A 25,189-nucleotide genomic window follows, 5' to 3' on the forward strand; every position below is an offset into this window, starting at 1 on the left:
TGTCTCTGTAGGCGCTCCAAATTGAAATGTATTTTGAGAGAGAAACGTTAATAAAAACCTTGATCAATATTTCACAAACCGTAGCTGATTTTCTTGTTAACAGCTTCTCTAGTTTGCACCCAAAGGTAAAAATGCAGGGGGATATTTTTGACAGAAGCTTCCCGATGTGACATTTTATTACAAATAAATGTCCACTGTGGAGCTCTTTCATAACTAATCACTGATACTGAGCTGATCAAAGGTTTTACTTTTGCTGCGGTAAAAAAAAAAAAAAAACCCAAAGATGCTGATGGTTAGACTCTGCTGCAGACAGGAAATGATGTTTTAGAAGTGGGGACATCGTATTTAACATCAGTGATGTTAAACATGGCTGAATAGACAACTTTATCAACAGAAAATACCAGAAAAACAAACAGTTTGATTTCCCTAGAGATCACTGAGATGTGCAGCACAGAAACATCAATATAACACAGACGTCCAAAAAAGAAAAAAAAAAAACAAAAAACAGGTTTCTGTTTTGTTGTTTTATCTTGTTATTAATGTATTTTGTATGTACTGCTTCATGTCCAAGTGTGCTCTCTGTTTCCGCGTTGCCATGAGATCAGCAGCAGCCTCCTGCCCAGTCCAATCAATAGCTTGTTACTGCAGCCTAATGTCTTCCACCGAGAGCTGACACGCAGATGAACACCAGTACACGAGCGTATGTTAGCATGCACAGGACAACCACGGATCAACACGTTACAGAAAAAAAAAAACAACATGTGCATAGAAGCAGAGGAATGGACGCATTTAAGCATTTAAAAAACATAAAAACTCATCTTTAGCAACAACGTGTTCTCTAACTGTGCCCTGCCTCCTGAAACATGCTAATTTTCAAGGTCTCGGGTAAACAAATAGCTCTCAAGGGGCGGCATTTCAGCTTTACGGCCTAAACTCAGTCAGCCTGAAGGAGACCAGGTTTGAGAAACGAAAATGTGAAGATGAGATGAAAGAGGAGAAGGAGGAGGAGGAGGAGGAGGAGGAGGAGGAGGAGGAGGAGGAGGAGGAAAGGGAGAGGAGTCATTAATATATAGAGAGAGAGACTAAGCAGGAAATGAAAGTTTAGATTTGTTCTTTCATCTGCCGAGATAGGTTTTATGGCAAAAAGCTGTTTTAGCAATTGGACGTGTCATTTTATTTTTTATGGTGTAAGAGAGATTGTGCTAAACTGTTTCAATATCTTTTTATATTTTACCTTTCGGTGACAGGCATTTGGAAGATGCACTTGCAGACAGTGCAAGAGCAGAAAAATCTCCTCTTGTAGAGGACTTGAAGTAAAGAGGTCAAAGTTCAGACCGACCCGGTTCAATAACTTTGCTGTAATCAATGGCATGAGACAGCAGTGCTGAGACAAGATATACAAACTTCAGACACCCTGACAGACTAGCTGTATTTTAGGAGGGAAGTTAAAGTGAGTTTTCAGTCTATAACAGCAGATGCCGAGCGACTCTGCTGCTCTGACTGGACTTTTAAGTTTATTTCTTCACAGTAAACAAGGTAAAGCGAGGCTGTGTCTGCAGCAGCTGTCCGCCGCTCACTGCAAGATGAAGACTCACAGCAGAAAAGACAAATTTGAGGAGGATTTTGAAAGGGCACTGATTGCCTCATGTATGCTTCCACTTGCTATATCTATCAGCATGTATAAGATCAAAGTGGGTTTTCGAAAGTTGGATGGATACCCTGTGAGGCAGGGTAAAATGCATGCTGGGAAACGGCGTCAGACAGAGGAGCGAGAATGGATAGTTAAGATCATTTTAACCCCATATATTATCAGATTTAATCATTTCTACAACCATATGTGTATATTTTGTGGTGGATGTAGGGGATATGTGCCCCTAAATATTTAGAATGTGTACACCCCCACACCAATACCACAGGGGCAATTTAAAAAAATTTAAATAAATTAGAGACATTTCCTCCATAAATTGATGCAAAAAAAAGACCCTAATGTGTGCATAAACTTTAACCAGAATGTGGGAAATAAACTTTTTAAGTCCTATATCCCCTGGGGAAGGACCCCCAACCGCCCATTTCAGGGTGCTCCACACATTCATTTATTTGAGGCAGCCCAACCTGATTAAAACATCCACTGCCACAAACAGATTTTCTACTTTTGGAGCTATTGAGGAGCGCTGTTGAAATATACACCATGCGGTTATTAATTACACCACAGTCTGGTTGCACAGCGCATGTTCTGGGAACAGATGTAGCAGTAGAACGTCCACTGAAAACGAAACTAAACAGTTTGCATTTACCTGCAAGCAGCTGCTCCTGTCATCCATCAATCTGATTTGATCAGCTCTGAACAGATCAACAGATCAATTATCTGACCGGCAACTTAAACAGCTGCTGCGGAAAAAAAGAAACTCATGGAAAGCTCCGCCTGTGCAGTGTTCACTGACCTGCAAAAACCTTTGAATTTAGAGAGGGGACACTGAATGATACAAAAGGGACACACATGCATTCAAAGGTAAAAAAGAAAGTTTGCTGTCGTCATGCGCTCGCCACTCTGTGATTCTGTGAAAAACACTGCATTTTAGCCCCCCCCCCCACACACACATTTGTTTGAACATTTAATGTGAGCATCTCATCAGCTGGATCCAGTGACCTTTGACCTCCCCTGCAGCCAGTCATTGTGGTTGGCGGTGTACTACAGTGTGTTTGTGCAAATATCGGAAAAAATACAAACTGGAACACACACAAGTCCACTTCAAACACACATCCACTTCTATTCCTACTTCCACTTCTGCACACAGAACACACACACACACACACACACACACACACACACACACACAGCAGCACAGCATCCTTTTGTTTGAGCCTTTGTTTTGCCGTTTCTACCTTTTCCCTGGCTGAGGGTTTGAAAGTGATTACCGATGCGGTCCACTTCATTAGCATGAGAACAAAAACAGCGTGGGGAACACATTATCACTTCACAGAGAAAGACTGAGAGCTGTCTGCCCGTTTGTTTACGCCGTTGCGTTCGGACATTTTCTACCAGCGCCGCCACTGCTGTCTCACGAGGACGGCGTTTTTCTGCAGGAGGAAGCAGCGGAGCCGGGAGGGGCAGGAGGAAGAAAACACTGGCAGATAAAGAGGCAGACAGAGATAGAAGTATAATACTCTGATATGTGTTATGCAAAACCGAGTGCATGCAGCAGGCATGGTCTACATAAGCAGTGAATATTCAGATGCTCATGGCAAAAGGATATTCTCATCTGCCGTCCCTTTCACTTTCTGTACTGTTGAAGCTTGTTCATCATGTCATCTAGGAAGCAGCAGAAACTTGATTTAGTGAAAAATAAGAAGTAAAATCTGTTAAAATGTCAAATAATATTTCCAGCAGTTATTATGATTACAGTCTTCCATTTCCTTTGTAACACTGGGCCATGCACTCATCCAGGTATTTTGCCTCATCTCATTAAACCATTGCCATGCATTCACACTAATTTCTTTCTTTCACTGAGATAGAAAGCAGTGATCGTGGTGAAAAGAAGATCACAGTGGTAATGGCTTTACTAGATGTGCAAATGAGAACACCACAAAGTCTTTTCTTTTCCTATGAATGATGTCCAGTAGCAACAGAAACTTGTAGGGAAAACACAAGCAGCACAAGCTGGCCAATCACAGTTCTTGCGGTTTGCACGCGGTTGTCTGAGTCCAAAATACATGGAGCACTGACGCGGCATCGACGCGGCATCGATGCGGCACCGACGCGGCGCAACCATCTGCAGAAGCAAGCCCACAGCTAAGTATGTCCTTTATTAAGAACTGATGCTGCTAAACTGATAACGGAAGCCATGAGCTGCTCATCTCTATTATTATGTAGCCCGTCACGTGCACACTATGCAGCCAAAAACTCCAAAAAAACCTCCAAAAACTACATCCTTAAAGTCAACTTTGGGGAGAAACATCGGTTGTGGCAACATTTGAAGCAGCGCATGTAACTGCTCAAATAAGCAGCAAATTGAGATCCTTTTCACTTTTGCACTACAAGTCACATTTATCCATTCACACACATATTCATCCACTGCTGGCTGAGGCTACTGTACAAGGTGCCCTATGCTACTCAGTTTTTAACCATTCATACATAATCATACACTGAAGGCACAGCCATCGGGAGCAATTTGGGGTTCATTATCTTGCCCATGGATTCTTCAACATGTTGACTATCGAGGCTTGAATAGGGCCGCCAACCTGCCAATTAATTAAGCTAGCACGAAGGTTGTGTTAACATAAGACAACCTAAGGCATGACTTAAGGCCACTTGGGGCAAATTTCTCTCATATATTGCTTGATTTTAAGTCCTTTTAAATAATGTTTTATCTATTTACACCTCTTGTCAGCACTTCTCACACCTATTTTTAATGGTCATTTTTATTTTAAAAAATGTGAATAATTTAGTAATTAATTTGACCTTTTAGATATTTTATCTTTACTCTTTTAGTGCAAATCTGTATCCCTTATTATGTTTTATATCTTACTGCTCCGTAAAGCCCTGTTGTATGAAATGTGCTACACATATAAAGCTGCCATGCCTTGATAGATTATCAGAAAGACTTCCAATAACCAAACGCCATGTAGACCTTAATTTTCTTAAAAAAAAAAAAAAAAAATCATAACATATAATTCAAGGTTTTCATATTAACTAGAGAGGTTAAAAAACCAAAGCTCACTCATGAAATTTTAGTGTGAAGACTACAAATTTACACACCACCTTTCCCTCAGACAAAGATGGCAGCGATCACATAATATCACGTTGACTTCAGTAATAGAACTGTGTAAACAAGGAGTACACTCTCTTTTAAAATGCTTCAAATAATTGAACCAGAGGCAATGTGACACAGCAGAGCAACCTTGTGGGTGCTTTTGCATATTACGCTCAAATAAATCAATTAAATCAAGGCATCCTGTAGTTAAAATGATCCACATAAGTAATTTTAGCACCAGTTAATCCAGCCTACACTTCCAAACCTTTGCACAACCAACTGCATTATCGCTTGGCAAAACTCATAACGCACACAGTGAAGCTGGCATGCAACCAAACACGAAGACTGAGTCTGTCCAGATTTTTTTTAACAACGCCTCACTCTGCCCCACCTATGCAACACATCCCACCCATGCCTCATGTATTTCGGCCATTAGAGGAGGCACACAACAGCCATACTGTAGCCTTTTTGCATAGCTGCGATGGCAAAGTGTTACGTTTTACCCCTAAAATGTGGACCTATGAATCCAGGTCATTAGGTCCAGAGTACAATGCTCATACTGAGGCACAGGATGTCTCGGCCTGCCCTGTGAGGCCACAGACCCCAACCTGATATCATTTTGTCCCAAAAACCCACAGGAAGATTTATGACATTTGTTTTAGAGAGGTTTAGCTGTTTATGGAGATATACAGTACAGCAGACAGTAAAACCAAAATATGGATTTTCTGCTGAAATACAGTAAAATACAGTAATTCGCTGTTTTGCCAGGGGCCCTCTGGAGCCATATCAAGCACCCGTGGGAGAACCTGAATCAGGGTATGAGAACCATTGGCCTTGTAAACTTCCATTTTAAGACTTAATCCCTTCTCCTTCATCCATCCTTCTCTCCTCTCCGTATTCCCGCAGCCTGCAGGGAGGTGTGGAGGCATAAAGGAGAGAAATACAGAGCAAACAAGAATGTAACGCTCCAGAAAAAGCTATTTGGAGCTGGTTGACCCTCGGGTCAGCTGGCTGGCTGGCTTCCTGGTTAAAGGGGATTGGTGGGAAATGGAGGCAGCTTCATTTAGCCAATCAGGGCACGCGGAGCGGAAATCAATGAGGTTCCACGGAAAATGTCAGCCGGGACTGACCTTTTGGAGACTACAGCCTCCTGAGTCAGAGAGGAGAGGAGGAGGGAGACAGGAAATAAGGGGACGATGAGGTCAAAAAGAAAGAAGAAATCAGGATGAAAAAGATGGTGAGAAATAGAAAGGAGAGGAGGGAGAGGATGAGGAGGAATTAGAAAGGGACAAAGGTGAGAAGGATAGAAATGGAAACAGTAGATAGTGGCAGATATTTTTTACAGCTATAGAATGCACATTAACTGCTTGGTTGACATGTTTTTTCTGTATTCACTTGCATAATATTAAAGAATTTATTAATTTTAAATGTATATTTTGCTCTCACTTTATTATTCTACATATTTTACGTATTTGTTTTAAAATTTGCCGATATAATGATTAATCATATCTTATTCTGAGGCTGCTTTGTCAGAACAAAGTGGAAAGTGAGAGGTCTCAGAGCTTTTTTTGATAAACCTGACAGGAGTTGTGATAATGAAACACACCAACAGGTAAACAAATGAAATAAGTGTTGTGTTTATAGGCGGTAATTATTATACTATAAAGAGTGATGTGGATGCAACTTTACAGTAAACATTCAGGACTTCAACTGTCTCACAATTGCAAAATTTCTGCATATAAAAGAAGCCAAAGTTTTCGGTGAAGATCATTTCAGAGATGGAAAGAACGAGGAGGCACGACAGAAGAGAAAGACGGAGTGACCTTTACTGTCTCCTGCCCTGCTGCCTCGTCGTCTTAAACCAGCCTCTGTGGGACCCAGGAGGAGAGAGAGAGAGAGAGAGAGAGAGAGACAGAGAGAGAGAGAAGGGACACACACTCTCCATCTGGCCTAGTGAGAATGTGAATATTTCTTTTTTGACAGTCCAAATGTCTCTATAGTTTTCTGGCTTTATTTCCCAAGATCTTTAAAACTCCAGTGCTTCTTACATCATTTCCTTCGCAATGTCAGACCATACTTCCTCGACATCTTTTTTGCTTCCTTCCTTTTATGATTCCTACCTTTGATGCCCTAGAAAAAAACATTTTATTTTCCTTCTTTCCTTCATTTCGTCCTTCCCTTTGTCCTTACATTTTCTCAGGTCTGAAACTAAGACTCCAATAAGAAGCGCTGGAGACATTAATCACGTTTGATTATCCCGTGCAAAAGTCAACTGTTAATATCAGGTATCGAGCGCTAATCTGGAGCTGTCAATTGCTACCAGCAGGTGACCTTTAGGTCAAATGCTCCAATAAGATCCGCAGAGCTCCTGTGCATGAGTGTGTGTGTGTGTGTGTGTGTGTGTGTGTATAAACACAAGTTCAATTTCATAAGCATGCATTTGCAAAAATATACCAAATATAAATATCAATGTGATGTGCATACACTCATATACACACTCCTTATAGTCATAAAGTAAAAGAATAATACAGAGCAAACATGTAGAGGAACATGTGCGCATAATGCCATGCACCCACATAAATACACATGGAGTTAGAAGAGTGCAGCGGCGGGTCTTTCTCTCTTTCTCCCTCTTTCTATCTCAAACCCTGCTGTCATTCCTAACACACACACACACACACACACACACACACACACACACACACACACAAGCAGGCGTCTCTCTTTGAACTGAGTGCTGCAGTGTGTTCAAAGCAAAGACGAAGGCAAAAATACGGGGGTGGTGAGGGGAGAGAGAAGGACACTTCAAGGTGAATTTGATTTCCACATCATTTTAACCCACATGCACACACACCTGATACACACACACATTCATCACACACATATAAACACATGTGCTACCCAAGCCTAGCCAGCAAGTAAGCACATGCTTGCTGACTTACCTCCACGCAGCTACTGCTATTCATACATACAGTGACTGACACACACATTAGATGGTTCATTTGTGTGTGTGTGTCTGTGTGTGTGTGTGTGTGCGCAAACACACGAGTGCACGCACCACAATCTGTGTCTTATAAATATTTATGAGTTTTGCTCATAACAGAGGATCACCTTTAAACTTCTCCCTACTCCAAACTGTCTGTTTGTATATGTGCGTGTGTGTGTGTGTGTGTGTGTGTGCATGCACGCATGCATGCTTGTGTTTTCTATGCAGAATATGCATATGAGTGTGTAGGAGCAGAATGACTCATGCAAAGTTGAACTGAGCAGTGCAGAGTCCCACATTTGCTGGACAAAATATCACAACAACAATAAATTTGGAGCAAACCACTGCACAGTGGAAAACTGCTTTAACACTGAGTGTGTGTGTGTATGTGTGTGTGTTTTGCAAATGTATCCAACCAATTAAAGCAATCAAGTCAAGTGCAAACCGCCCACCATGCTGAATATTGATAAGGCTGGGAAAACAACATGGCGACCTGGGCCACCGTGCCAAACTACTCTGACCCCTGCGTCCACTTCTACCACCAACGCCGACCAAAACCACCGAGTAAACACTTTGCACCACTTAGTTTCGTTGCAATCCACACAAACACGCGCGCACACACACACACAAACACACAAACACACACACACATGCTAGATGCAAACACCGGCTTGACAGTATGACAAATATTGCCTTCCATCCAGAACGAATGAGGTAACAACAAAAAAAAAAAAAGAAAGAATCAACGGCTCATTAGAAAGATAAAAACCTCCCAAAGCCCTGCGGGTGAAAGAGAAGGGGGCGGAAGGAAGAAATGAAAAAGAAGAGAGAGAAAAAGACTTGAGAGACGACAAATCATAACAGCTGTAACTCAATTCGGAGGCCCTGTTCAAGACAGCTTTCTCCATCTCTTTCTCTTTCTCTCTTCATCTTTATATCTCTCCGTCTTTCTCGCTCTCCGTCTTCTCATTGTGGCCCCTTGGTAATTTTTTTCCCACCAACCAATAAGCCATTATGTGGCAGTAATATGGCTGCTAATGGATGCACTGACCTGGGAGGAAGCACACGGCACGCCATTAGCCCGAATGCTATGCAAAGCTACCACAAGACTTTCGAAATTACCCCGACTCAGTGTGTTGGTGCAGACTGCATGTGTGTGTTGGTTTGTGTGTCGAAACAGGACTAATCTGTTTGTGATTCCTCTGATGAGTTTGGCGTTTGGCTGCATAAATGGGCATTTGTCTTTTGGTCAAAGGTGGAAGAATTACTTAGATCATTTTTTGTAATCTTGGGGGAGGACATGAACAATGCAGCCGCCAAAATGACTGTAATGCAATATGTAAAAATACTCCACTATTAGTAACATTCCTGCACCTGAAATAAAAAAGTAAAAGTAGAACAATATCAGCAGAAAGATGTACGTAAAGCTACAATGGGTAACTTTTATAGAAATACATTTTGAGTGAAAAAAAGGTCATATTTGCAGAAACGGTCACTATATCCTGATATTAGTGAGAGAGAAAGATAATTTTTGAAATATTGCTAATGACATTTTCAAAAATCTACCAGGCCTTAACAAAGACAACCAATCAGAGAGGACGTCTGTCTTCTTCTGGGACAGTGAAAGTTAAAGCATGCCTTTCGTCGTGCACAGTGTTGTTGGCATTGAGTTAGTACACTTGGGTGACTGACGTGTTGGAGGGCCCTCCTGGCTCTGATTGGTTGTTTTCATTTAGGCACAATAGATTCCTGCAAATGCCATGAGGAGCACTAAGATGAGCCAGAAGAATGTGATTTTTTCACAGTAAAGTTTTTTTTTTTTATGTTGAATGGGCCTGTTCAGAGTGATATTAATATAATAGTGTTGTATTATTAACACTGATGTACAAACAGAAGTTTACATACACAGCAAGGTCATATGGGTGTCATGTCAGCATATAAGGGCCCCGACACACTGCGCCTACAGTCAGCCATGAGTCAGGCAGTCGGTGAGCGTCTGTCACCCTATTCTTTGCCTTGTGCTCCACAACGTTGAAACTAGTTGGCTCTTTTTTGGTTGTTTTTTGTCCGATTCAGCATGTCAGATTGGCTGTGGAGACGATGGATGATGGAACCCGTCGGAGAGTGAAATCACTCTGACTGGCACTTCAGCTCAGCACACGAGAGGAGAAACTGATGTGAGCCATTGAGCTCTTCAGCAGAAATGGTTTGCAATGTTTTCTTGTTGTTTGCTAGCTCAATGTGAATATTATTTGTTTTTTCAACATTGGATTTTGTTGTTCATGTGCTAACTGGCTAACTGGCATCTTGACTCTGCTCTGTCGGTCTTCTGGTTTTCTTTTTCTATTGATGAATACAGACAACCGTTGCCTTTTGGTATGGAGAGATATTTCATCTAGTTTGCTGTTGGCTCCTTGTGGTGTGTTCAAGCACAACTTTTTTTTGCTAGGACACAGACGACATAATGCCACACAACAGTCAGCCTTTGATGCTACTATTTATTTTTAAATTTCGGTTTGGTGTGTATGGAACTTAATAGATATTTTAAAATAACTCCATTTCACTGGTATGTAAAAACATCTTTGGTCAAAGATAAGAAAATCCATTAATAGCGTTGTTTTTGATTGCATCTTTTTCGCTGTGTTTTGTTCTTTGCTCCTCTTTTTGCATCATATAACACATCACTGAAAAGTACAAGAAATCCATCCACAAGCCAAAGCCCAGTGTACGGACAGACATACACACCTTAAAAAAACTATAACTGACTCTGTGCCTCCAAAAAGGTCAGGAGTTGTTTGTTGATGGACTGCAGCACATTTACCAAAAAAAAAAAAAAAAAAAAATCTCACTAGGATTTTATAGGTGATGTGGGCTCAGGGGGTCTTATTACATTATGAAATAATTAAAACAATTAAAATGTACTCAGTCCATAGAGAAACAACAATTAAAACTTAATACGAATCAATTACAACAAGCAAACCTTACTCAGAACGCATAGAAACATTTCCAAGAATTAGAGCTCGTAAAGAATCCATTAAAAACAAGATGTTTTCTCTGAACAGAAGGGATATTGTTTCTTAATTTCTAGTGCGGTACATCCGTCAAGAGATGGGAGTTCTATTTCAGCAAAACAACAGAACAGAGACACACACACAGACACGCAAACACCACGGGAGACGGGTTTTTCATGCCGTGGAGGTCACAGGTTGCTGATATGCGAGGAGACCTCAATCACACTGCTGGCGCACAAACACTTGTACACAGAGAAAAGAGAGACGGAGAGACAGAGAGAGAGGGAGGATTTGTTTAATCGTTTGGCCAAATCGGACAGATGGTCGTACACTTCCAAAAGAGCAGTGCGACTGGGAAAATGGGCCATCGGTGACCCTCGCGGTGAGTGTCTTTGTGTGTGTGCTTATGCATGTATGACAGTGTTACAAAAGCAAATGTTACACAAGTATTGTTTCAGTCCAATTGTAACCTGCTGCCAAGCCCTGATAGTAATCAGGCTGGCAGGACAGTAAACAGTGAAAGTGGGCTGCACAACAGGCATCAGTCAAGGCTGAATACCACCAGGAGAAAACCCCTGCACACCTCAATGCCTCCTTCCTACCCTGTTTCCTTCCCAGCCAAAACCCCTTCTCCCCGCCTCCCTCTTTTTCCCTCATTCTGTCTCTTTTTTCTTCTATTCCCTCTTTGACTCTCCTGCAACACCATCCAGACTCTGAGGTTTTTTCCTCTCTTCCCACGCTGCTTTTTCTCTTTCTAAAGTTCTTCTCATTCTCCCCTCTTCAGTCTATTAACGGTGACGCAACCCCGTCTTCAATGCAGCCAAGCAAAGATGAGCAACACACACGTTCCCAGACATACATACACACGCACGCTGGAGAAACGTAAACACTGTGGATATCATGCTCACAATGCCGGGTCAGACACTTTGTAACATAAGTAATTAACACACTGTTGAACCGGTCTTTACATGAGAGGAGAGCTCAATTACATGCACACAGAGCAAAGGACCATGCACACACACATGTGCACACACAAGGGCACAAACAAATATAAAGCACTTTGGCACGCACGCGCATTCTCTGGCGGGCGTCCAGACTGAGTCTTGTTGCTTGTGTCTATAAAGCCCTGAGCACCATATCGACAACTGTAATAACTGCGGCTGGCAGGAGAGAGCAGATTACAGCGGCAATCATAGGCCCCGCACACACAAATACACATCTTCTCTTTCTGTCAAAGGCCTGTTTCTTTTCATCACCAGTATAGATACACACATGTCTGGGTTCATCCTACAGCCTATATAAAGCAGTGATATTGTAGCAGCGGACAGCCAAATGGTAACAGTGTGTCCAAGGTTCAAACAAAAACATATTGTACACCAGTGATACTCAAATTATGGCCTGCAGGCCAAATCTGGCCCCTGATAGGGTGCTGGGTGGCCCCCCAAATATAGCCTAATTCACAATGCAATAATACTGGGAATTGTTTTTGTAATGTTAGTAAATATAAGGTGCCAGAGTGCATAAACAGCATCAAAATAGAGCTTTTTTATTTTTACAAAAAAGTGCCAGTGAAGGATCCCCACACCCACCGACATAAGTCTTAGCTATGCCCCTAATGTCCTTAAATCTGAGAAATGTCCTAAAATCCTATTAACATCCCAAAATCCTAGAATTGTCCTAAAATTTGAGAAATGTCCTATAATCCCAGAAACATCCTAAAATCCTAAAAATTCTCTGAAATCCTGCAACTTTCCCAAAATCCAACAAATGTTCTAAAATTTAGAAACATCCTAAAACCTGAGAAATGTCCTAAAATCCTAGAAACGTCTGGGGCTTCTGTGACTGGCCTCCTGTCCTTTTGCCAAACTGGCTCCCAAGCAAAGCAGTGCAATATCCCTGGTGTTTACAAAGACACAGCCAGGGTCACAATTCAGATGTAACATAATCATATAGAAGAATGTGTCATAAAAACATTGACATAATATGAGATAAAATGCTGTAAATGATTTAGCATCGCAAGTTAAAAAATATCAAATTATGTATGGAACTGCAGGTGCAATAATTTGACTAACAGAACATTGAATATTATTGATAGACTGCTAAATGAACTACGAGATGACTGATTATTAGACACTGATGAGTGTTTTTGGAGTCTTCACACACCTACAAATGCCATCCAATCTCACAAAGCCAAACTCAGACCAGGAAATTGTTCTTTACAGAAACAGAGAGAGGGTGAACAACCAGTCAGTAAAGCAGACAGCATATGAGTAAGCCAGTCAGCCAGCCAGCCGGTCAGCGAGGGTCTGTAATGGCAGTGCAAGGCCACCGGTGGAAAATGAAAGTAGGCTATATTGGAGTGGAGAGAGCAGGCTGAGATTGGGGTCAGAGCTATATGGTGCACAGGCCAAGGAGAGGAAATATGTGGAGAGGAGAGAACAGGACCAGACTGAACTACAGAGGAAAAAATACCACTTTCTCTAGAAAATAAAAGGGGAACTCCGCAACTTTTAGACAGAAAGGTCAACTTCACTTGTTATGAGGATTCCAACACATCCTTTAAAAACAGTTAATGTCCTTTTCGTCTCTGAATAAGCATTATTAAGTCAGACGACCCTGAGGATGTCTTTAGGGTGATATTAGTTGGAGACAGCAAATGTCCAGAAAGCCAGAGCAACATACTGGGGCCACAGGGTTTGAAAGATGTGGACGTTTACAAGTCAGGCACGGTCCAATAGCAGATGCTTTTCATTGCATTATAGAAAATTAGTTTTAAGCATTTATTACCCATTTTAGACATTAAAAGTAAAGGGATGGTGGCACTTAATTGTGTTTTCATATTGTACATCTTCTCATACTCTTATTTCATAAAACATTAGACCAAAAAAAAAAAAACACCCTAAGTTATGATTTCCCTTAAAGTCCAAATAAACGTTTCCTCAAAATAAAAATGGGTGCACAAAACACTTTAGTCTACTCCTAAAGGCATCTTTAAAAAGTTTAAGTATTTAAGGTTTTCTCCTTATATTGTTCTTATACTTAAGTAATCTCTTACACTTAGTTAAACTTTTGAACAGAAGACCTGAGGTATTACAAGCTTTAGAGCAAACAAACAAACAGTCCCCATGTAAACAAAACGTTTACTGCGGTAAAATCTCTTTCAGTGCAGTAAATGCCTTGACATTTTTCTTAACTAAGAAAACATTTTAAGGGATTCTGTGCAACACCCTTAATTAAGTCCCTTAGCTAAAAAGAAAATAAGCTTTAAGTGTCATTCTTAAGGCTTAAGGAGAAAACTACAAATGTTTTGTACAAGTGGCCAAGTGGATATCTGCCTCTGCTCCTTAAATCTTGATGCAGTTGCAGTTATGTGAGTCAAGACAGACCCCGAACTTTTCCCCAATAGGGATCAATAATATGCAAGAGGAATGGAAATAATGGAAATACAAGATTTAGCCAAAGGAGAGCCTTTTAAAGTCATATCAGCAGAATGATTAATTTCACCGTTTTGAGGATTGGTTTAGTTTTTTGTTTTACTGTTTTTAGGGTTATTTTTACATTTTATTTCCTGTCGATAGAGTTGGCAGCCACTCTGCCACTCTGTGTTTTGCCAGAGTAACCACTCCACACATATTAATACATAAAAACATACCTTCTAGTGCAAGTACAATACAATAACACCTGACATTAGATGAATATTAATCAGATGGGTGAAATTTGTATCAATCGTCAGTACAGAATGACAGAATGATATATAAAATATGTCAGACTATGACATTACTATTCCCACATTCAATTTATTGTTGTATCAAGGAATATTTATTAACTAACTGCAGTACTTGGATTGTTTAAGAATGATAGGTGTTCAAACATTGCTCTAGATACCAAAAAATGTACTATAGAATCATGACAGAGTTATATTTGACACACTGCCATGACATCATCCCTGCGCAGACTGTATGTGGACAAAGAGTGTGATGAGGTGGTAATGTATATGCTGGTGATAGTAAGTGTTAATACTGTGTATGGACACCACACCTGTGAAAAATGATACTTTCCTCTCCTTTATTCCCCACCTCCCTCTCAATCACCCTGTTCTATTCTCCTCTAATTCACCTCTCCTTATTTCTGTGCTGTTCCATCTCTTCTTTACTCTCATCCTTCTCTTTCTCTCTTTCTTTCTCTTCCGTCTCTCTCCATCGGCCCCCGACCAAGGCGAAGCGATTTGCAGCAGCAATCCGTCGCTAATTCTCGCTCAGCGTTCATGAAAAATGTATAGCAGGCAGACTGTAGGGAGATGCAGATTGGCGCTGGGCCCTCAGCAAGAGCCTGGCTCTGCATTAATGGAACATTATTTTCAACCTCTCCATCCCTCCATCCCTCCTCTCCATATACGTCTCCTCTCTCTCTCTCCCTTTGTCTTTTTCATCTTTTTATTATACTATACACACACACACACACACACATATATAATATATATAACAAATATATAACAAAATCTATCTGTCTATCTATCTATCTATCTATCCATCTAACTATCCATCTATGAAAATGCTCTTCTACTCGCTCTCAGAGTTTGAAATGAAACAAAAGCCATAAATATTCGAGGACTCAGTGGAATATTAGCAGCTCAAACAACCCAAACACAGCTATCTGCAATCTGAACAACTCTGCGTGTGTGTGCGTGTGCAAATGTGTGTGTTTTTTCACATGCAGTTGCTCGTGCATTTGCCTTCGAGCGCAGTGTGCAGCCAGCTAAACCTTCTCAAAGATAATAAGAGGAAAAACTTTATCTTAATCTTTAAAAGGCACAACGTGAAGTTTGAATCCAGCTGTGAAATGGGACGTGTGTGTAAGTGTGTGTGTGTGCGTGTGCCAGTGCATCTTAGCATGAATTCTCAGATACGTGCGTGTGTGTGCGTGTGTGGATGTGTTTTAAGCACAGGTATCTTATGAGAGTAGATTAATAACAGCACTGTAATCCATCAGGACTAGTCACAGTGTGGATCATGCATAATAAACCTCCCAAGGAGTTTACACACACACACACACACACACACACACACACACACACACACACACACACACACCACACACACACACACACACACACACACACACACACACACACACGCATACACACACACACTTCCTGTCACTATAGCAACACTGGCTGTGTTGCTGCCCCTAACTTCAAAGTCAGATGTAATTTCAGCCTCCCAGCAGCCAGAGGGAGCCATGGTGATGACAGAACATTCCTCCTCTGATGGCTCCTTCCTCCCTCCATCCCTCACTCACTTTTCTTCTCCACCGCTTCTCTGCTTCCTCTGCTGCCTCCTTCCTTCCTTCCTTCCTCCCCTGCTTAGCCAGCCTGCTGGGAGGCCAGGCATCCACGACCAGACATAAAAATAAACCCAGAAAGGTTAGAAGTGGATGACTGAAGCTAGGGAAAGGGGGAGTGAAAGGACGAGCAGATTCTAAAGAAGGGAGGAGGGAAGGAAAGAGGGAGGGATGTGATGCAGTCTCTCACTTATTCATTCCTTTTACAGCAACTTGGTCTGTGTTCTCTCTCTCTATTTCTCTCTGTTTTTCCCTGCTACAGTCAAAAGAGTGAAAAACGAGCAGAAAAAACACTATCAGCTGCAACAACTGTCACTCAACTTCAAATATGTGTTACTTCAATCCACATTATCATCCAACGAAGAAGCGAAATCCTCCCAGATTCATATACTGAAAAATCATTTGACAAGAGAACATTCCCACGTCCAAACTTCTAATGAATATAAAATAGACGTTTCCAATCTTCAGCTCAGATTGGCTCAATAACATTTGAAGCCATTTTAACAGTTAATTTAAATATTAATGTGGTAACAGAAAATCGCCATTTATAACAGACGGCTTAGTGCCAGAAGGGTATATCTGGCATTAATGGTTGGTGAAAATGAAATCTATACGTCAAACTTGAGATCGATTTGCTGTTCTGAAATTAACATGAAATATTGTTTTATCGGGAGCAAATCAAACACAGAGTGAGCCGAGGTGACGCCCAGCCGGGATCTTTGTCACATTTTTAGAACAACATCGGATGTAACACCTCGAGAGGACAAGCCAAACTGGTAAAACACGCACTGTGTCATGTTCATTTACTGCATATATCCAACATCACGATAAGGCAGCCCTGGCTTTCACACACTGTCACGCTGTCGACTGTCCCGTGGTGGAAAAGGGAGGACAGTCAGGAAGGTGTTGATGTGAGTTTTGTGTCCTTAAAAAACTAAAAGTAAGACATACACCCTGCTGCACTAATAGAAACACACACAAATGCACACATCACCCCAGACACACATACACAAAGTCATCCACTTTCCATTTACATCATCCATTTTCTACAAGATGTTTATGCAGAATCCTGCTTGTCACTGAAATGCAGATCAGAAGTGTGTGTGTGTGTGTGTGTGTGTGTGTGTGTGTGTGTGTGTGTGTGTAGCTGTGTTAATGGAAATCCACAGCACTGAGCTGCTTCTCCATCTCTGTCCTATTTTGTCCTGAATTTGAACTAGTCTTCCTAATCTGTTAGAAGAAACAAGCTTTGACAAAAGCCACCAGCCACAGAAGGAGATCTGTTGGGCAAAGGATGAAAAAAAAAAGACACAGAGGGGAAACATTTCTCTCCTTCTAGGGTCAGTCATCGCTCCCTCTCCTCCTCCTCCTCCTCCTCTCTTATCTCCCCCCTCTGCCTCTCCTCCTCTGTAGGAGAGGCTGGTGGAGAGGCGCCAGTGGAACGAAACTGGTGTTTTCTTAACCAAGTTCATCCCTCTCCATTTCCCCCTCACTCTCAAATCATGAAGCCTGTCACACACTGGGGGTGTACGCATGTGTAAGCATAGGGGTAGGTAAGTGTGTAAGAGTAGTGCTCAGACACACACACACACACACACACACACACACACACACAGTTTCTTGCCTCTGCTGTGCTGGGCGTCAGTCGGCCAGCCTGTCAGGGCTGGATGGGTATAAACATGGCCTCCTCAGCAGCTGCGGAGCTTCTCTCCCGTCTCTGTACCACTGCTGCTCAACCTTGTGTTACCAGTTTGCTTTAACAACCTACACTGGCCAGCATAGTTCCCAGTAGGTAGAACAGTGTGTAGCCATCAAATTTTGCCATAAGATACAGCTAAAAAGCCTTCAAGCAAAAAATACTTTATTGACTCCCATAGGGAAATCCTCTGTTTAGTGTCTCTCCTCCACAGGGGATGAGAGTGCGGTGTCAGCTGCAGAGGAGTGCTGCTGGGGATTCAGTGTCCTGCTAAAGGTGCGGCTACTTGTCAACATGGAGGTTCAACAGGGTTCCCAAAGCTTAAAGCAAGGTAGATTTATGACTTTCTAAAACGTTTTTAATGCCACACGGAATTAAGACCAATTTTCTAACGACCAAAGGTGAAGACGGACAATTTTATTTTACTCAAATGTTCATTGTAGCATAAACACGATTTTTTTCAGTGAAAAAGTTAGATAATCTATGTCAAATGTTGAGAAAAAACAATACTTTTTAGAGTGGAACACACAGAAGACAATGGAAATATTATATTAGCGTCAAAATATCTACCAACAGAAGTGACAGATATTTTGTGTGGCAAAACAATTTTTGTGTTTCTCAATCTGCACTTAAGATTCCATTGCCTGGATTTCCCATCATGACGAGTTTTAGAAAAGGAATTTATGAAATTATGTAACAACAACAAAAAAGACATGTTACCACTTATTTTGAGATTTTAAAGTGCAACATCATAATTTTTTAAAATAAAATCCTTCTTTCATGTCTGAGCATTTTTACAAGTTATGAAAGATTAATTTAAGTAAATTCCATACCAATTACAACCTTATTTTTGGATTAATGAATTCAATGCCTTTTAAGTCTTTTTGAGGATCCGCAGGAACCCTGGTTCAAACCTCTAACCAATGGCTGGCCTCTTTTCAGGTGCTCATCATTTCAAAACTGGACATGTAGAGCTGCAAAGTGTGTTCAAAATTCAAACTGAATCCCAAGCTTTATTCCTCTCAAGGCTTTCCAGACATGTGAGCTGCTGAAATATTTAAAAAAAAAAGAAAAGCTACACACACTTAGAAACCGCCTAATTAACACAACAGTGTCTACAAATACAGTTTCAGACATGATCCCAGGTGAAATCTCTGGGTTTGAGATGATGCTGGTGATGTGTTCACATGAAAGTCCCGGATAAATTTCAACTGCGGATCAATTCCACTTCCTCTCCGTCTGTGTTTTCAAGCCGTCGGGGAACAAATGGTATGGCCCCGGCAAAAACACGTGTTCCCAGCTCTTGAGGATCAAAAAACTATGCGTGTACATGAAACTGTGTGTGCGTGCTAAATGATTCATGAGGAGCAAATGAAAACAGGCTGGCACACAAGCGGAAAAATAGCCCGTGTGCATTTTAGATGAAGCCAGGGTCCTCCGACTCGCTGTGTCATGATATCTGGGTCTGGGGTGAAACGGGGCAGAGGTGGAAACACCCTGTGTATTACGCAAATTTGAGGAGTGTGAGAAATAGTGCAAGTTTAGTACAGAAATCCTAAATCATATGGTAAATTATGGAATCCCGGGGAGCACATAGGGTCTGCCAACACATAAAGGGACAATGAATCAATCACTCTGACTTCCCCACATTTGAGCGAATAGGTCTGCGGGTTTAAGACTGGCGTGACCAGAAGTATTCCCCTATACCGCAGAGTGTGAAACTGGCTTCAGATTAGCTGTCCTGTTCTCAGAGCCGCAATGTGTTCATAGCAGTGGCAGGGAGCTGCTGTGGCCTTCAGTGCTGCTGTCTGTGCTAAGAATAGGCAGCAGGGTCCAGAGAACATCTCGTCTCTCTGAGTCTCCCTGCCTCCCTCTCTCCCCTACCTACCCTCCTTTTCTCTCTCCAAATGCTGCAAAAATATATTTGAAGTATACGTCGAACGATAGAGGCAGAAATTATATTCCAACATGGAAAATGCACTATGCGTTGACAGAATTTTGTCAGTTTAATTTGAGTGGTCTCTTAAAATAAATACTGAATGATTTGCAAGTACAGTACGTAATCTTTGTATATTTTAAACCATATGTCAACAGCAATAAAAGAGGCATATTTTTCTTTCCACCAGTCCCTCCCCAGTACTTTTACCTCCTTTCCTCCTTTCTCTCCCCCATCACTCCCTTCCTTCTCTGTTCATCTCCCTTCCATTTCTATGCTTTCTTGACTCCCTCTGTCTCCCTTTCTCCTCTCCTCTCCTCTCCTCCCCCCTGTGTGCACTAATGTGGAGGCTGAATCTAACCCTGCTGGATGACATTACTCTGTACTGCCTGCTGGCCTGTCTGCCTGCCTGGGGACTCTAAAATAAAACACAGCAGTGGGGAGAGCTGGAGTGAGAGCACATTACTGTATAGGCGGCCTGACTGACATGCTCTGATAGAGAGCACACACACACGGTGTGTGAAAGCGGCTCGCAGAGGACAGAATGTGTATCAAAGTGTGTGTTGCGTGTGTGTTTATGAGCAAAGGGTCTGTGTGAGTGGGGGTGCAGAGAGAGAGAGAGAGAGAGAGAGAGAGAGGAGGGGAGCAGGCCTCTCCAGCTGTGCCCTGTCAATCATTCATGACCTAACACTTGGAATAACAGAGGAGGGCAAGGTGGACAGGAGTGAGGGGGAAGAGACGGCAAGGGAGAGATAGTGTTTCTGAAATTTTTTACCTTTTGTCTGATGGAAAATAAGTCAAGGAGGGGCAAATGAGCATTGAAAGACATTCAAAAATATTTTGTGTGTGTGTGTGTGTGAGAGTGAGTGAGAGTGAGTGTGTGTGTGTGTGTGTGTGTGTGAGTGAGTGTGTGTCTGTGTGTGTGCTAGTGTGAATAACATGTCGCTGCCGGAACCTCATAGCCTGAATTCAACATCCCTCACCCTGAACAAGTGACAAAAAGATAACCACGTTTCACTTCACCGCTTCACGCCCTCTCTCTCTCTCTTACTCATTCTCTTTCTCATCCTGCTCTTCACTCCCCCCCCACTCCAACCCCCTTCCTCACCTCACCCTCCCACCCCCAGCTCTCTGTCTTTCCACATGGCTGGCCATCCTCTCCCATGTCCCAGAGGATGGGAGGCTGCGCGGCAGCTTGGCAGGCTGTCAGGGGAGTGCCGGAGAGCAGGGAACATGTAGTGACTGGAACGGGGGTGGCGGTGGGGCTGAGTTGGGGGGAGATGTGTAGAGGAGGGGGGTCAGTGGGTACGAAAGCCCTGGCTCCTCACCTCAGTGTGGCACTGGAAGAACTGGCTCTGATTAGGGATGTTAGGCAAAAGATGCAAAGCACTGAGGGCGCTGCAGAGAGGAAGAAAACACAGAGCTCTCACTCCTCTGTCATCACACACCAGAAACATCACCACCACGCACAGCGGGAAATAACGAGGAAGAAGTCAACATATCATCTTGAGCCAATCATGTGGTCCCGTTCTGTAACCGACATGACATATCAAGTTTTGTTGCCACAACTGACATGGGGAAATCATGTTAATCTTTAAAAATGGCAACAAAGAGAAGCTACTTTTTCAATAAAAGCAGTGATGTCTGATGTATCCAAGGGGAAAAAAAGTTATGATAGGATAAAAATATCTGTCAAAAGTTATGAGATACAAACTGCATATGTACAAATGAAAACCAAATAAAGAACTGTTGGTTTAACCTTCAGCTAACATTTACATCCCTGTATTTCTGTTCCTCTCACTGCGTGATGTGAAACTACAAGGAGGAAAAAACATATGGGGCAACTGATAACTTTTCTCCAAAGTTTCACTGTCGACTGATTCATCTGCTCAATAGATGATCTTTGCTCTGGCTCCTGACTTCACTGTCCAGTAGAACTGGAGAGACAGGCTGAGCTAGACCAGAGCAAGTCTGAAGAGGCTGAAAACACTGTGAGAGGAACACTGTAGTGCTGATGCTAACAAAATTAGTACCATCCACAAGCCAAATGCTATTAAAATATGCACATAGCTGGTAGATTTTATATAGTCACTGGCCAACAAAACAATGATAATCTATTAAGAGGCTGGTAAGATTTTAACATTCACTAGCCACGTGGCTGGCTCTCACCCCCTCCCCCTCTCTCTTTCGCTTTCCTTTTTGCCACAATTGTACTTCATTTGTTATTTACGACATCTATTGCACGTCTGTCCGTCCTGGAAGAGGGATCTCTCATCATCATCTACCACTCTTCCTGAGGTTTCTTCCTTTTTTTCCGCATTACAGGGGTTCTTTTTCGGGAGTTTTTCCTTGGGTGATGTGAGGGTCTGAGGGCAGAGGGATGTAAAGCCCTCTGAGGCAAACCATGTTTTATGATAATGGGCTTTATAAATAAAATTGGCTTGACTTGACTTGTCTTGACATGGCCGGTGAAGGGGACAAAAAAGTTAATTTTGCACCCTGATGCTAACCTTTTATTTGAAATTAAGTGGTAAATGCCAAGTCAGTCTGAAATGACACACTGAAGAAACTACATTAAAGCAACTGAAGGGTAAACAAAGTAAACATTCCTCATTCATTCATTCATACTCAGAACCACTGTGACGAAAAAGCAACAGAATTCACTTTTCAGGATCTCATCATTGACAATATTTTGATTCATTTGTTACGGTTATTATAGTTTATTTATTATTTGTTTAACTTTTTTCCTATTTTCAGTTTCTTTCATAATTATTGCTTTCACCATGTTTTTACAGTCATATTTTACATTTGTTTATTATCTAACCTCACATCAAACTTCTTCTGTTACATGTATGTGAGGGGTCTGACTGATTATACCTTTTAATTGTAGTGAATATACCAACAGATTTGTTCTGTAACACTGGGAGGCTTTTGTTCTGAAAATAATAAAAATATGTCCAAAAAAAGCAACAGAATTCAATGTCGACGCCACGCTTAAACACATGGATGTTAGCATCAGAGCCAAAGCTACGTGCTAATGCTACACTAACAAGCCAGTGCTGAGCGCTCACTTTGTGCCTTTCTAATTGAAGCATTTAAAGTGATGGTGATTTTATATCAACAGCAGCGTTAACAACACACATACTGTACAATGATGTGGAATGCAAGGCATGCTGCATCTCCAATACATTACATTTTAAAAGACCCATGGGGCCCTGTGACTTGCATTTGTGATAAGTTACTAAAGCTCTTTTTCCCTTTGGTCTCCCTTCAAAAATCCCGCCACATCACACAGCAGACTCGTCCCAAAACAACAACATGACACTTTGCCGACCCGCGCTCCCTCCCTCCTGACAGAGAGAAAGGGAAAAAAAAGATGACAGCAGCTTTAGATCTGACATCAAACGCCGGCGAGAGAGTGAGAAAGAGAGAGGGGAAGAGAGAGAGAGAGAGAGAGAGAAAAAAAAATGGTTACATCTCTGCAGTGACAGCTTGCTGGAAGAGCCTGGCAAACGCCGAGCGATTTCTCTCTCCTTCTCTCTCTCCTCTTCTATCTATCCATCTCTCCCTCTCTGTGTCTCTCTCTCTCTCATCAAAACTTGCCGCCGATTAGGATCTCGGCGAGCCATGCGCTTTGGATGGGATGTGAAAACACACGGAGAACCCAAGGGGTAAAACGCCAGGATTAAAGTGGTGAGGGAATATGGGGTGATATCGGTGGTGGTTCAAATAGATCGGCCCCCGCGACTGCAGTGGCTCCTCGCCTCGCCTTGCTCTCTCGCTCCGGATTCACACACTGATACATCAAGGCCATTTCTCATTATAGCATGAGGGTGGGAAAAAAAAGCTTTCATGATGCTACTTTAGAGGGAGAGACAGAGAGGAAAAGGGAAAAAAGGGGGGGTAAAGAGTGTGGGAGAATGAAAATGAAAGAAAAAAACAGAGAAAAAAAGCAGAGATAAAACAGATGACATACTACTAGTATGTTATGGAGGAAAAAACTGAGAAAGAGAGAATGTGTGGCTGTATGTGCGCATGAGAGAGAAGTAGGAATCACTTGGAAAACTGACAAATAAATCAGCCGCTGATTTGAATCAAAGCAGCTCATGACCGATGAATACAAACTTTGAAAGTATCACTCTATGGAAAATGGCTTAATTTGAGTTCATGCACTTAATTTAGCTTTTTTTGCAGTTTATTCCTCCTCTCCCGAGGCAGCTCCAAAGTATCTGGTAAATTAAACGGCCCGCACCTCAAGCAGTGCCAATATTTGCGACCATTTGAAAATGTCTATTTATTCTATTCTTGAAAGTGCTGAGGAGCTGTGAGGGGAGAAATGATAGCGAGCGAAAAACCGATTAGTTTAGCCAAAAAAACTGGTGCAGCCCACATCTCTCTACCCTCATAGATCAGCCTGGCCTCGCCATTTCTTCTCAATTACTCCTCCAGTCAACCTGCTTAACGATTTTTTTTGCTCGCCCAAATGCCAAATGCGTGTGGGTTTGCATGTGTGACTGCGTGCATTAGCGGGGATGTCTGTGTCCGCGCATATGCTTTCTCTGTGTGTGTGGGTGTATGTGCGAGTGAGTGCATGACGCTTAGGCCACGGGCTGATGCATGTGGCCTTTTCTGCCTTCAGGGTGGACGCCAGTCAAAACACAGACATGAGCTCTGAAATGAGCAGTCAAATCCATGTCTCCCATGGGCCATTAGACAAAGAGGCGTGCCACAGGGTGAAAGGAGGCATCTGATTGGACAGAAAAGCTTACAACTAATGTTAAGACAGTAAGCTGGAAGACACAGGAAGCGCAGGAAGACAAGGAAATTAAAGTTTTTTTGATAATTGATTATTTGTTTTGGTGTTCGTTACAACAAAGGACCATCTCTCTCTCTCACACACACTCACACACAAACACAAACACACACGCAGAAGCTTGATCTCTGAAGTGTTATTCTGTATGTGTCAAATTTAGTGATACTTTGTGCTTATTGGTGGGCAGAACTGTCAGTTTCTCACAGCGATAACGACCCCTCAATCGATGTATCAGTTCAGTGATTAATGATCTAATATCAGTGCAAAGTGAAAATATCAACCACTATCATCATCTTTAAGAAACACTTTTACTTTGAAATTCCAATGGCACATCTGTGCCACCGTCAAACTGCGGCAGGCAGATTAGGGCAAACAGCCAAGAATAATATTATGGAGATATTTACTTCTTTCTTGGAAATAAATCAGAATTGTGGAAATATTATTGATTTTGGAGAAAAGACGGGTAAACAGACAAGGCGCGTGCCATTAGCCGACAATGTAGTTATGAGATAAAATACTCAGGAAACATGAAAAACCTAGCTGAGAATCTTTCACTGTTAACTCCACCTTGACAACAGTAGCTGCTCTGTTTCAGCAACATAAGGCTGAAAAACAAAAACGCAGGCTGAAATTCAACCATGCTGCTCTGACAGAAG

At 42.0% G+C, this 25,189-nt stretch overlaps 1 protein-coding gene across 6 annotated transcripts in view; it reads right to left on the reverse strand.

Moving 5' to 3' along the window:
- LOC121953429 (AT-rich interactive domain-containing protein 1B-like) overlaps nt 1–25,189 on the reverse strand; it is a 246,244-nt gene that overhangs the window by 117,465 nt on the left and 103,590 nt on the right. The window lies entirely within an intron of this gene.

Source organism: Plectropomus leopardus, chromosome 14 (assembly GCF_008729295.1).
Source record: "Plectropomus leopardus isolate mb chromosome 14, YSFRI_Pleo_2.0, whole genome shotgun sequence".
Classification (NCBI taxonomy): domain Eukaryota; kingdom Metazoa; phylum Chordata; class Actinopteri; order Perciformes; family Serranidae; genus Plectropomus; species Plectropomus leopardus.